Source organism: Aegilops tauschii, chromosome 3 (assembly GCF_002575655.3).
Source record: "Aegilops tauschii subsp. strangulata cultivar AL8/78 chromosome 3, Aet v6.0, whole genome shotgun sequence".
Taxonomy (NCBI): domain Eukaryota; kingdom Viridiplantae; phylum Streptophyta; class Magnoliopsida; order Poales; family Poaceae; genus Aegilops; species Aegilops tauschii.
In genome coordinates this window covers 357,730,814-357,741,533 of record NC_053037.3, presented here as the reverse complement: position 1 = coordinate 357,741,533, position 10,720 = coordinate 357,730,814, and the positions used below count along the sequence as shown (strand labels likewise).

Sequence of the window (10,720 nt, the reverse complement as noted above, 5' to 3'; positions counted from 1 at the left end):
TTTAAAAACAAAAAATCTAAAAAGATTTCCACATGCATGCATGCGGTGACATGGCGTAGTCTGTGTGTTATAAAGCGTGTGGGCGGGTTTGACTCCACCACCACACGTGTGGGCGTTAGCGTTGTCCAAAAAAAAAACCATCTGCCGAATCAAATTGACAGAAACAACCATCTCTGGATGCAAACAACAGAAAAGACCAGCTGGGTCCTGACGATAGACGCATCAGCCGACACGTGGCATCTGCCGCCGCAGCCAAAGGCGGCAAGACCTGCCGTCACAGCCGGTGGCGGCACCCCTTGCACCACAGGATTTGGAGCAACGCTAGAACGAAAAACTGATGGTATGGCACCTGCCGCCATGGGCTCTCGCGCAGCCACATAATTGCATGGTAGCTAGCTATTTGAACTTGCTGGCTAGCTAAATATTTTATCTTGCTGCTATCACATACCGATCTCAATGGCTAGCGCTATTTGGGAAATATCTGGTGCACCGAAGCTTGTGGTGTTACCGGTGCACCGAACTCATGATGTGCTTTTAAAATGTTCAAAAGAATCTGAAAAAAAAATTAGCACATTCACACAACATCAATGTAGGTTCTCATGAAATTTCAAGTCAAAACTCGAAACATAAATTAAAAAACAAAAAAGACAAATTCAACACTGAATAGTACATAACATAACTCGGGCTTTAGATTTGGCCCATTATCACACAACTGTCAAATTTATCATTTTTGTATCTCAAATAATATTTCAAATTTTGATACGAAATTTTGTGACATCGTACATTAATGTTGTGTTAGTGTGTTAATTTTTTTCTTCGGATTTTTTAAGATGTTCTATGGCATCCGGTGCACCGGTAGCACCACAAGTACGGGTGCACCGATACATTCCCAGCTAGCTAGCCATCGTGATCGATCTGGTCCATCTTGCGTGCATGCAAATATGTTTGGCTGCCACCACAGCCCATGGCGACATGTGCCATGTCATTTGTTTTTCGTTCCGGCGTTGCTTCAAATCCTATGGTGCAAGGGGTGCCGCCAGCCCGCCACTAGCTGTGGCGGCAGGCCCTGCCGTCTCCGTCTGTGGCGGCAGGTGCCACGTGTCGGCTGACGCCTCTACCGCCACAATCCAGCTGGTATTTTCTGTCATTTACATTCAGGGATGGTCTTTTCTGTCAATTTGATTAGGCAGATGGTCCTTTTGGACAAAAGTTCCAAGTCTGACGCTGCTTCATGCTGGTTGTACATATATGGTTCATGTGTTTCTTTATTCTCTCAAAACGAACTCATGCATGTTTAGCACGAGCTTTATTAAAAACTAGATGATGCCCCACGCGGTGTTGCGGAAAATGTGAGCAAAAATTTTTGCAAGGAAAAGAATACCAATTATATCAGATACACGTGATAACAAATATAAATGTACCAAAGCAGAACCACCATCTATGAATTATCAGTGCATCTAACGGTGTTTCAAACATTGTGAATAATTTTGAAGTCATCTAACAGAACTATGGCCAATAACAATGAACCTTTCATGTCCATACTCCCGGTTAGGCCGAAAGGTTTAAATTTCATAACATCATCTCATGAATTTAAATGTACGCAAAAGTATGTACAATCTAGAACATGTTCAGATCGAAGATATTTACATCTTTCTTGCATCGCATAATAATAGAATGAGTGTGTTAAGATTGTTGATAAACACACATTAGTAGATTTTGGCCGTCACTAAATGTTATTCCTGAAGTACTATCAACAGCTTGCAAAGTGGAATGACAGACCTGAAGCCCTCAAAAATGGCAAAATCTACTTTGTATATCAAGTATATTCTCACTCTTCAGTCCAGTCTAAACCCTGGGTGAGGAATTCTTATTCCTCACCCCAGCCGAACCACACGCTCCAGAGAAGAAAGAATGGTTGCAACGTAAATTTACCTCACGCATAGGCCTAGCCAAAAAAAGAAACCGGACTTGTGAGGTAAATTTACCTACGTCTCTTACTGCAAAAATAATAGGGAGAAACCCCACTCTATGGATCGTGGGACGGTGGGAGGTCTCTGCCACTTTCCAAACCGTCTCCGTCAGACGGACTGTTCACCGCCGCTACCCCCGACCTGCTCCGCGCCAGCCATGGCGGTTCCTTTTCCTCGGAGGCCAGCGGAGCATGTCACTGTATCCCTGCGGCGGCGAACTAGCTGCGGTGGCTTTGCAGAAGGAGAATAGGTAGTCATGCCAGCGGGATCCGGGCGGGATCCAATTCAGCGGAAGCGGCAGCGCCAAGTCTGACCTCGACCTCAACGCCAGGGCGGCGCTCGATCGTGTCGACGCACTCCGCGAGCTCAGGACTGTGTTTCTCTCCTCTCCCACCCTCGTCTCCTTGGTTGAAAGGATCCAGAGATCTCGCCGGCCCCCGTTGAGTCATCATGGTATATATATCATCGACCTCCTCTTCTATTTGTTCACTTCTCCTAATTCATGCGCCCATGAGCTCAAGCTCCGCACCTTGCCTCTCTCGAACATGACTGCTTCCACCCCCTGGTGAATTTACCTATTTTTGACAGACTAAATTTCTTTTGTGTCGTCAAGAGTGCATCAGATTACTTGTGTATCTAAATGGGGTTGGTAAGTAGTGATGGGCAATCACTTGTGAAGGATTTACTTGTGCCAATTGTGATGATAGCAGGACGAATGCTGTGTGAAATTAAAATACTTATTATGCTAAGGTCTCATAATATGAGAATTTGTCCTGTGGCGTCTGCCAGAACACTAGCATGGCTGCGACCTGAGCATCTAGCTGGTTACAATTTTCCTCAGCTTGTAGTTTGGGTATTGGCTAGATTTTAATTTTGTTGTAAGTTCTTTCTATTGTTTCCTGATTCTCAAGGAGATGCCAATATCCAATCCCAAAGAAAAGTATATATCTCCAACTAGTGTTGTTTCTTGATGCTTCCTTAGATTGAAGCACGACTCGTTCTTTAGTTCAAGAGTTCAATATTTTTGTTGTAGGGATGAGGTGAGGCCTCACCGGCTCTACCTACTGTCATCAATGATGATGAACTCCATCGAAACATACTATTTTTTCCTCTGCAGAATTCTCCTTTTGTGAATCAATTTTGGTTCTATAGCCTGATAGCCTTATCAAACCCATTGGATTTTCCTTGCCCTTTTTTTGGGAAGCAATGGGAGAAAGAATTTGTTCCAGAATGTAGGTCTGTACCACATTGCATGATGTGTAAGTGTCGCTGCAAATACACTTGTATTGTTCAGAAAATTCCGTGTTCTACACTTCTATTACTCAGAGTCATACCTATAGCTAGTGCTCCTCCAAATGTTATTGTAATGTTAGTACTTAATGTAGATTCTGGAGGTGCTGCTAAAATTTCCTACTAGAGATAAAAGAAATTATTTTGGGGATTTCTGTCTGTTTAGAGTGCACATGTGACTTTCCTATCATCCAGGTATGGATTTAAAGTAGATATACCTCATGTTGGATTTGAAGTAAATACTTCACATACTTCTTGTAGAGTTTCCTATCAATTTTCAGTTGCTTGTGTGCCACCATTGATTTCTATATAAAATTTATGAAATTATATCATTAATTCTCTGGTAAAAATTATATCACCAAAGGCTTTCCCCGGGTATGCTACTTTTCACTTCACAGTTGAAAAAAGATGATAATCTTTTAGTCAACAATTAGTAATGCAAATTAGCAGCTGCTTCACTTTTCTTGTTTTCTTTTGCAATCTGCAAGGAACTCAAAAGACAGTTGGACATTTGCTCATTTGCATCCTGGTCCATATATAGTTTGGGCAATGTAGAATGTTAGAACTTGCAGTATACATGTTTGGATAGAAATTCATGAATGCATGTTTTGAGGACTAAAAGCTTATCAATCAATTGGATGCTGAATTTTGTTATTCAGGAATAGATGACTCTCTCCATGCAAAAGAAAGTGAAGTAGTTAGCTCTCATATGAACGTGTTTCTAGATCTTTTGGCTCTGTTATGCATGGATCTAACAAGAAGATTCGTTTCAACCTCAAGTTAGCTCTCATATGAAAGTGAAGTATTTCCAATTTTTACCTTAAATATTACTTTTCTTTTCAACCTTAGAAGTTAAAACTTAGAATAATCCTTATTTCCTTGTTTTTCTGGCTGGGTTGTTGTCTTCAGAATACCATGTTCTGTTTACAATGTTTTCACTAAAGGAAATTTTAATGGAAAACCCCACAGTTTCATTTCTTACTCAGGTTATCTATGTGTTGATTTCTTGTTTAGAACTGTTGGGCGTGCATATTACCAAAGCTTCATATGTTTGACCCATCAGCATTGTGCTATAGGGCTTTCATGCATGTTACTTAGCATAAGATGAGTTAAGAACCCTTTCGTTTTAGGTGGTAACTAAATAATGTAACTCAGTATGAACTAATAGATTGCAAGGGGGTTCTACAGATGCAGCAGCTGCAAGGACCGCGAGAAAGCACATGGTGCTGTATTGCGGTAATGCCGGGATGCTCATGTCACTTATGAGAATGAGCACAACCACAAGCACGTTCAGCTGCTCAACCTGTTGATGATCGCCGCGAATTCAGAAGCCCAACTGAAGCTACCAGTTCCATAAGAAGTTGAAGAATTCTAAATTTTTATGCCATGGATTGAACATGTCATTCAGCTGTTCTTTGGTTATTTAGTCTGACAAAAAGCAAAATTTCTAACAAAAGGGCAAAGATTTCACCGCCATATTTTTCATGATGTATAGTGAATACTTGATTGGGGTGCAATGCATTTACCTTTCAAAATATTCTATCGATAAAATCGTTCCATGTGAGAGCTTGTCGAATTTACTTGTAGAAGTACCACTGGAAGTTTGTTCTAATTTGTGTGTGCTTTTCAGCAGATTGTAATAGGCTTGTCAACAAGTATCTTTGTTGAGTGTATCCGAGAAAAATTGTGTTTATTTCTTGGTTTCGGATATTCTTCATGTCTGTATCTTCCTCTAGTATTTTGCCAGATGGTTGTCTATCGGTTCATTTTGATAGTTATAGACCACAAACAAAAAGATTCCTGATATGCCAAATCAGAATGCACTATTTCTCTGAATACTATCAATGCGAAGGAAACCCTTTTTTCTCAGTTCTCGTCTTCAGCGTTCTCCATGAGGTAAGTTCTATCTGTTCGATTCCGTGGCACTATAGGAGTAATTACAATACGATAGTATGTGTCTTAGTTCTTCTATGACACAAAAACTCATTTATACAAGATTCAGGAGCTCTGATTAGGGGGACAATATGTTGTATTAGATGAAGGATGTAGGAAGTCTTGTTTTTTAGTGTCAACAAAAAGATGAAGGATGCAGGAAGTCGCAAGCCAATGGTGTACTAATGAAATTGTAGATGCTGACATGTTTTGTATTGAGAGGATCTAGTGTCTGTATGATCAGTGTATAATGTATTTTTTTTCTATACAAAATACACATGGATGTTTTGAAAGGAGGTATATATACTCGATTGATTATTATAAAGAATTCAAATATGTGATTGTTTTTCTGATTCCTTTCAAAATATAATATGAAATATTGTGTAATATGAAACCTTGAAGGTCAAATCTCGAATGTGACGTATGGAGTCTAAAATACAATTAAAGTGTGCAATCTGGAAACAAAAAGGGGAAAAAACCTCTGAAATTCCCGGATTCCAACGAAAATTCAGTGAAACACAGTGCAGGCCAAAATAAGATGCAGTACGCTATATTAAGAAGTAAAGTTCTTGCACACACCAAAATCCGTCCAAATAAAATCGGAAATTCTCTGAATTTTTAGTATACCACATACACCACTGGTATGCAAAAGCTAATTTCTTTGAGCTGCACAATAACTCAACTAATCAGGATCTCCTCTAGCTCAGTATCCTTCCATCTGACAAAAGAATCATCGCCAGCCCCAATATCAATCACCTCTTCTGTCCTAGTGGGATCATCTTCGGAATTCTTCGCTCCTGCAGCAGAGGGGTCATCTTTAGTCGTTTCACATATACACACAGTAGGGTTGGCATAGAATTCGCTTCTTTCTCGCATGACTTCCATGCAATCTCAAATAGATCCTTTGAGGAGTACTCGCACCTGCGATGAGAATTTGTAAATAAGGTGTAGAGTTGTTTAACATTTTATTGTGACCAATATATCTCATGAGAAAAGTAGTATCGCAATTCACAATGAACTAAGAGATATAGCTAACAAGGATGTGCAACGAAACAACAGAAGCATCAGAGCATCCCCTTGGTCCAACAACAGCAAGTATTCTGACCATGTTGCCATTATTGTCATAATCAATTCCATCGCAGATAATCAAATCAATTGAAGTCATGAGAATGAATGTGCCAAAAATTCAGTCAACTCATCTTTGCTTGACAATGATCCTTTTGTATGGAAATATGGAAAGAGCGCTCTGAGGGCTTGTAAAGTATTTTCTTCGCCTCACTACAAGTAGCATATAGCATAAATATGGACATTGCTTCTGTGGCCTAATGCTCCAAACAACAGCCTTACCTCCTTAGGAGTTTAGTGGGCACATACCTTACCTTCTTCCTTTCTCTTGGTTATTTCTCTCAGATCTGAACACAAAAGGTTGGCGATAGGTAGCTTTACCTCACTATCAAAGTATTGTGACCTGAAATTGTGCATACATGCAAGGTTTGCATCGCTTCAAAATGGCACCTTGATCTCAGCTCTCCTTTTCTCTGCCATAGTAACACCCTAAAAGGCAAGCATATCACTTTCAAATCTGCCATAAAGGCATGGAACATATATTGATAAAAAAACAAAAGCATAATGATGCATGCTGCAATATTTTACAAAAGAAAAATATTATTCATTTCTTCTTTCCTTTTGATTAATTAGCCAATTAGCCTTCATAAGTTTGGTGCTCCAGTATCTTTTAGTTATAAACTCGCAGGCTCTGAAAGGCAACTAAATAGTAATCACTAAATTGTACTTGCATTAGCTAACAACAGTATACCTATAACCTATTTTAAATAACAATATAAAGAAGAGAAGGTTGCTGTTTTTGCATGACATGGAAAGAAGATCATTCTACGATTAAATTCAGCTAACAACAGTACACCTAAGTTCTGAGAGAAATGCACCATTGAACCAGCAAAAATATAGGAAGAAACTGAATTTAGATAGACAGCCAAGCACAAATGCAGATTTAGGCCAACATGTATATGTCGAGCCTATGAGAAACATTACATGGCATTTGAAAAATGGAAACATCTAGGTTTGCAACCATCAAATCAACAAATTTTGTTTGATGATTCTCCAATTATGTCATAAATTAAATAATTTATATGGGATTTCTCTAAAATACATTCCAAATTCAGAATGAGATAAATGCTACTGTGGTACAATACCTGATTCCTAATTGGTAATAAACTTATACACAGGATAAAGCAAAATCATAAACCTAGCTAATAGGGAAATATCTAAGATGGTCAGATAACATGTAAATTGACCTCTGGTCTTTATACATTACTAATGGGGGATTTCTAAAATACGTTCCAGATTCAGAATGAGATAAATGCTACTGTGGTATAGTAGCTGATTCCTAATTGGGAATAAACTTATACAAAGGACAAAGGAAATATCTAAGATGGTCAGATAATAAGATGTAAATTGACTCCTGGTCTTTATACTTTACTAATGGGGCTTCTTGCACAATACTCGTCCTGCATGACATGCCAATTAATCTGAACACCAGTAATGATTAACAAGAAGAACACACGCATGCACACACATACAACAGAGGGAGAGAAGGAAAGAGGAAAAGAGATAAACCTGTCCAGAGAGTAGAAGCTAGGACACGAAGGCCATGGAGCCTCGTCCAGCTGGTTGAAGTAGGGGCGTGGAATAGATGTTGCTGCTGCATCGGACGAAAAACCGCACTGCAGCAGACGTGTTAGAGAACTGCATGGTTTATTTTATCCAAACGTATTTTTTTAAGGACGAGGAAGTAGAGTGCACTTCACATCGGGTGTAAATAAACCACAACACTATCAAGAAGTGAACCGCATTACTTTTTTTCGCTTTCGTAACAATTTTTTTGCACTTACGGGATGAACAACATCATACAACCGACCGCACTGCCTCAGAATGAAAACCGCACTGCATCGGATGAGCAAGCGAGCTGCATAATTTCTTTTGTCGGACGTTATTTTTCTCATACGAGTTGTTGTTTTTTTTTACATAATGAAAACCGCACTTATGGGACTGTAGTGGCGAGCCAAGTGCACTGCATTCTTCTATTTTTGTCATTTTTTTTCTTTTTTGTGTTAACGCGTCCGAACTCCAGAGTAGAGGCTAGTGTACTGCATTAGTTTCTTTTTCTAACTATCCTTTTCTTTCTTCAAAATGAACCACTTGAGAATGATGAAACAAGTCCGAACTCCAGAGTAGAGGCTAGTGCACTGCATTCTTCTATTTTTGTCATTTTTTTCTTTTTTGTGTTAACGCGTCCGAACTCCGGAGTAAAGGCCAGTGTACTGCATTAGTTTCTTTTTCTAACTATCCTTTTCTTTCTTCAAAATGAACCGCTTGAGAATGATGAAACGAACCTCTAGACACAAACAATAGTACCTAGAAAATAAGCACGTCCAGCAACCACACATCGCATGGCACAACAAAATCAGAAGAAAAATGCAACCCCCCCAGAAATTACATGTCATACTGCACTCACACGTTTGCCTAACTGCAAGAGACATGTGTTCATCCGAGTACTGCATGGTCAATGCCGCACACACATCAAACCCCCAGGATGCACAACTTGCAGTTTCATTTAACTTAAAAAAACACCCATGCACAAACTGTACGCCTGCACACCCCCGAGCTGCACGCGGCGATACACCAAACCGCATGCCTGTGCAAACCGAGCTGCACGGGATGAGTTGCTGAACCACTGTTGAGCAGTACATTTGAATGTGAACCTCATTAAGCTCCCATCTAAACTGCGGGCACGGTCAGAGCTTACCGCATCGAGTGCACTGCAGGACTAAGTGCAAAATTACATGGAAATATGCACAAGTAAACTTCACACCTCAGGAAAAGGAACTGATTTCCTTTTAAAAATTCACTGGAAAAACCCTGCAAATTCAACCGGAAGAACAACTCATAGCAAACCGCAGTACGTCGGCGGCGAGCACCTTGAGGAAAAGTAAACTACAGTATGATAAGGCCCTGACGATTTTCAACCGCAAAAAACAAAATCAGTGAACCAAAAGACCATCCTCGCCGTCGCTCCCATTGTTTTCCTGTACGTCGACGTGGAGCACCTTGGATCGGCCATGGGACGAGGAAGAGGGAGTTCTTTGACCTCGCCAGAACTGCGCACCCACGCACACGCGTTCCGCACTGCACCGGACGCACCACGCCAACTGCACGGGGGCTGGGGGTGGGCGGCCGGACTGCTGTCCTGCCCTTCCTTGGGCTGTAAGGCGTCACCGCTGCCTCCTTGGGATGGCCATGTCCTCACCACCCCCGCCGGAGTCCATGGCCGGTGGGCCGCCGGACTGCAAGCCCTCGCACCGGAGGACTGCGGGCGTGCTACTGGCGGTGTGCTTTAGGCGGAGGAGGGGAGCTGTGACGGGGGGGGGGGGGGGGGGGGGGGGGGGGGAGATGCGGCCATACTCGCATCATCAATGGCGTGACCGTCGGGATCCTGCACGGGGAGGTGTCGGCGAGGCTGTGGAAGGGATGGACCCGGTCAGAGGCGCCGGATCTGACGAGGGCAGCGGCGCCTGGGCGTGAGGAGCGGCAACCGACGACATCCTGCTGTGAGAGAGAGACGAGATCTCAGGGATGAACATAGGTTAGAGAAAGGAGGAAGAACGGGGTGCTCGATTTCGGCACGGCTTGGCCGGATCCAACGCCAGGGAGCCGCGGAGGTCATGGTGAGGTGCGCCGGCAGCGGTTAGTCGAGGGTGGGGCGCAGGCCGCGACGGGGGCGGGCGCGCTGCCGCGTGGTGGGAGGTGGTCGGGGGTGGGCGCGCCGCTGCGTGGTGGGAGGTGGTCGGGGGTGGTCGCGCTGCCGCGTGGTGGGAGGTGGTCGGGGGTGTGCGCGCCGCCGCGTGGGAGGTGGTCGGGGGTGGGCGTGCCGCCGCGTGGGAGGTGGTCGGGGGTAGGTGGGTCACCGCCGCGCGGTAGGAAGTGGTTGGGGTGGTCCTGCGACGGGAGGTCGTGCGGCGGCGCTGGGAGAGGGATGGAGTGGCGGGGCTGGGAAGGGGAGCTCGTGGGGAGTGGAGGGAGGAGCACGGGGACGGGAGAGAGAGGTGGGTGATGACGAGAGGATAAGGTGGGAGGTGTGGGTGTTAGCAGAATAATGTTAGCAGAATAAGACTCTTAAGGGGTGTTATTAGAATAAACCCACTCTCTCTATGTATATATTGAACAGATGGATGTCATTTCAGACGGAAAAAGTAAAATGCTATCACTGAGTGTTTGGAGGAAAGGGGATCGACCCTTAAAACCAAACTCTCCCTTTCCTGCTACGTACTTGTGCTTTATTATTTGGCCTGTGTACTGTTGATGTGATCTTTTCCTTATAATTAGCACTCACAGGAAAAAAACTGAAGAATAGAGTACATGACCCGTTTGTTATTGTAATCTGAAGTTGGACATCTCGCGTGACCAACAGGTACGACCATGCATAATGGCTTCGTCCCCAGCCGCAGAAGGAT

The 10,720-nt window shown here is 42.9% G+C and overlaps 2 long non-coding RNA genes across 3 annotated transcripts; one reads left to right on the top strand and one right to left on the bottom strand.

The window, feature by feature from the left end:
• The first annotated feature begins 1,548 nt into the window (after positions 1-1,548).
• On the top strand, positions 1,549-4,821 carry LOC109781135 (uncharacterized). Of its 2 annotated transcripts, none has more exons than XR_005773019.3 (2): positions 1,549-2,423; positions 4,449-4,821. It is a non-coding gene; the product is annotated as an uncharacterized lncRNA (long non-coding RNA). The 2 variants fall into 2 exon arrangements; XR_006672232.2 differs by having other exon boundaries at positions 3,356-4,821.
• Positions 4,822-5,714: 893 nt separating this feature from the next.
• LOC109781136 (uncharacterized) lies at positions 5,715-10,439 on the bottom strand. The gene is made up of 2 exons (XR_002237187.4): positions 7,827-10,439; positions 5,715-6,746 (listed from the first exon to the last, which is right to left on the bottom strand). It is a non-coding gene; the product is annotated as an uncharacterized lncRNA (long non-coding RNA).
• Positions 10,440-10,720: the final 281 nt, after the last annotated feature.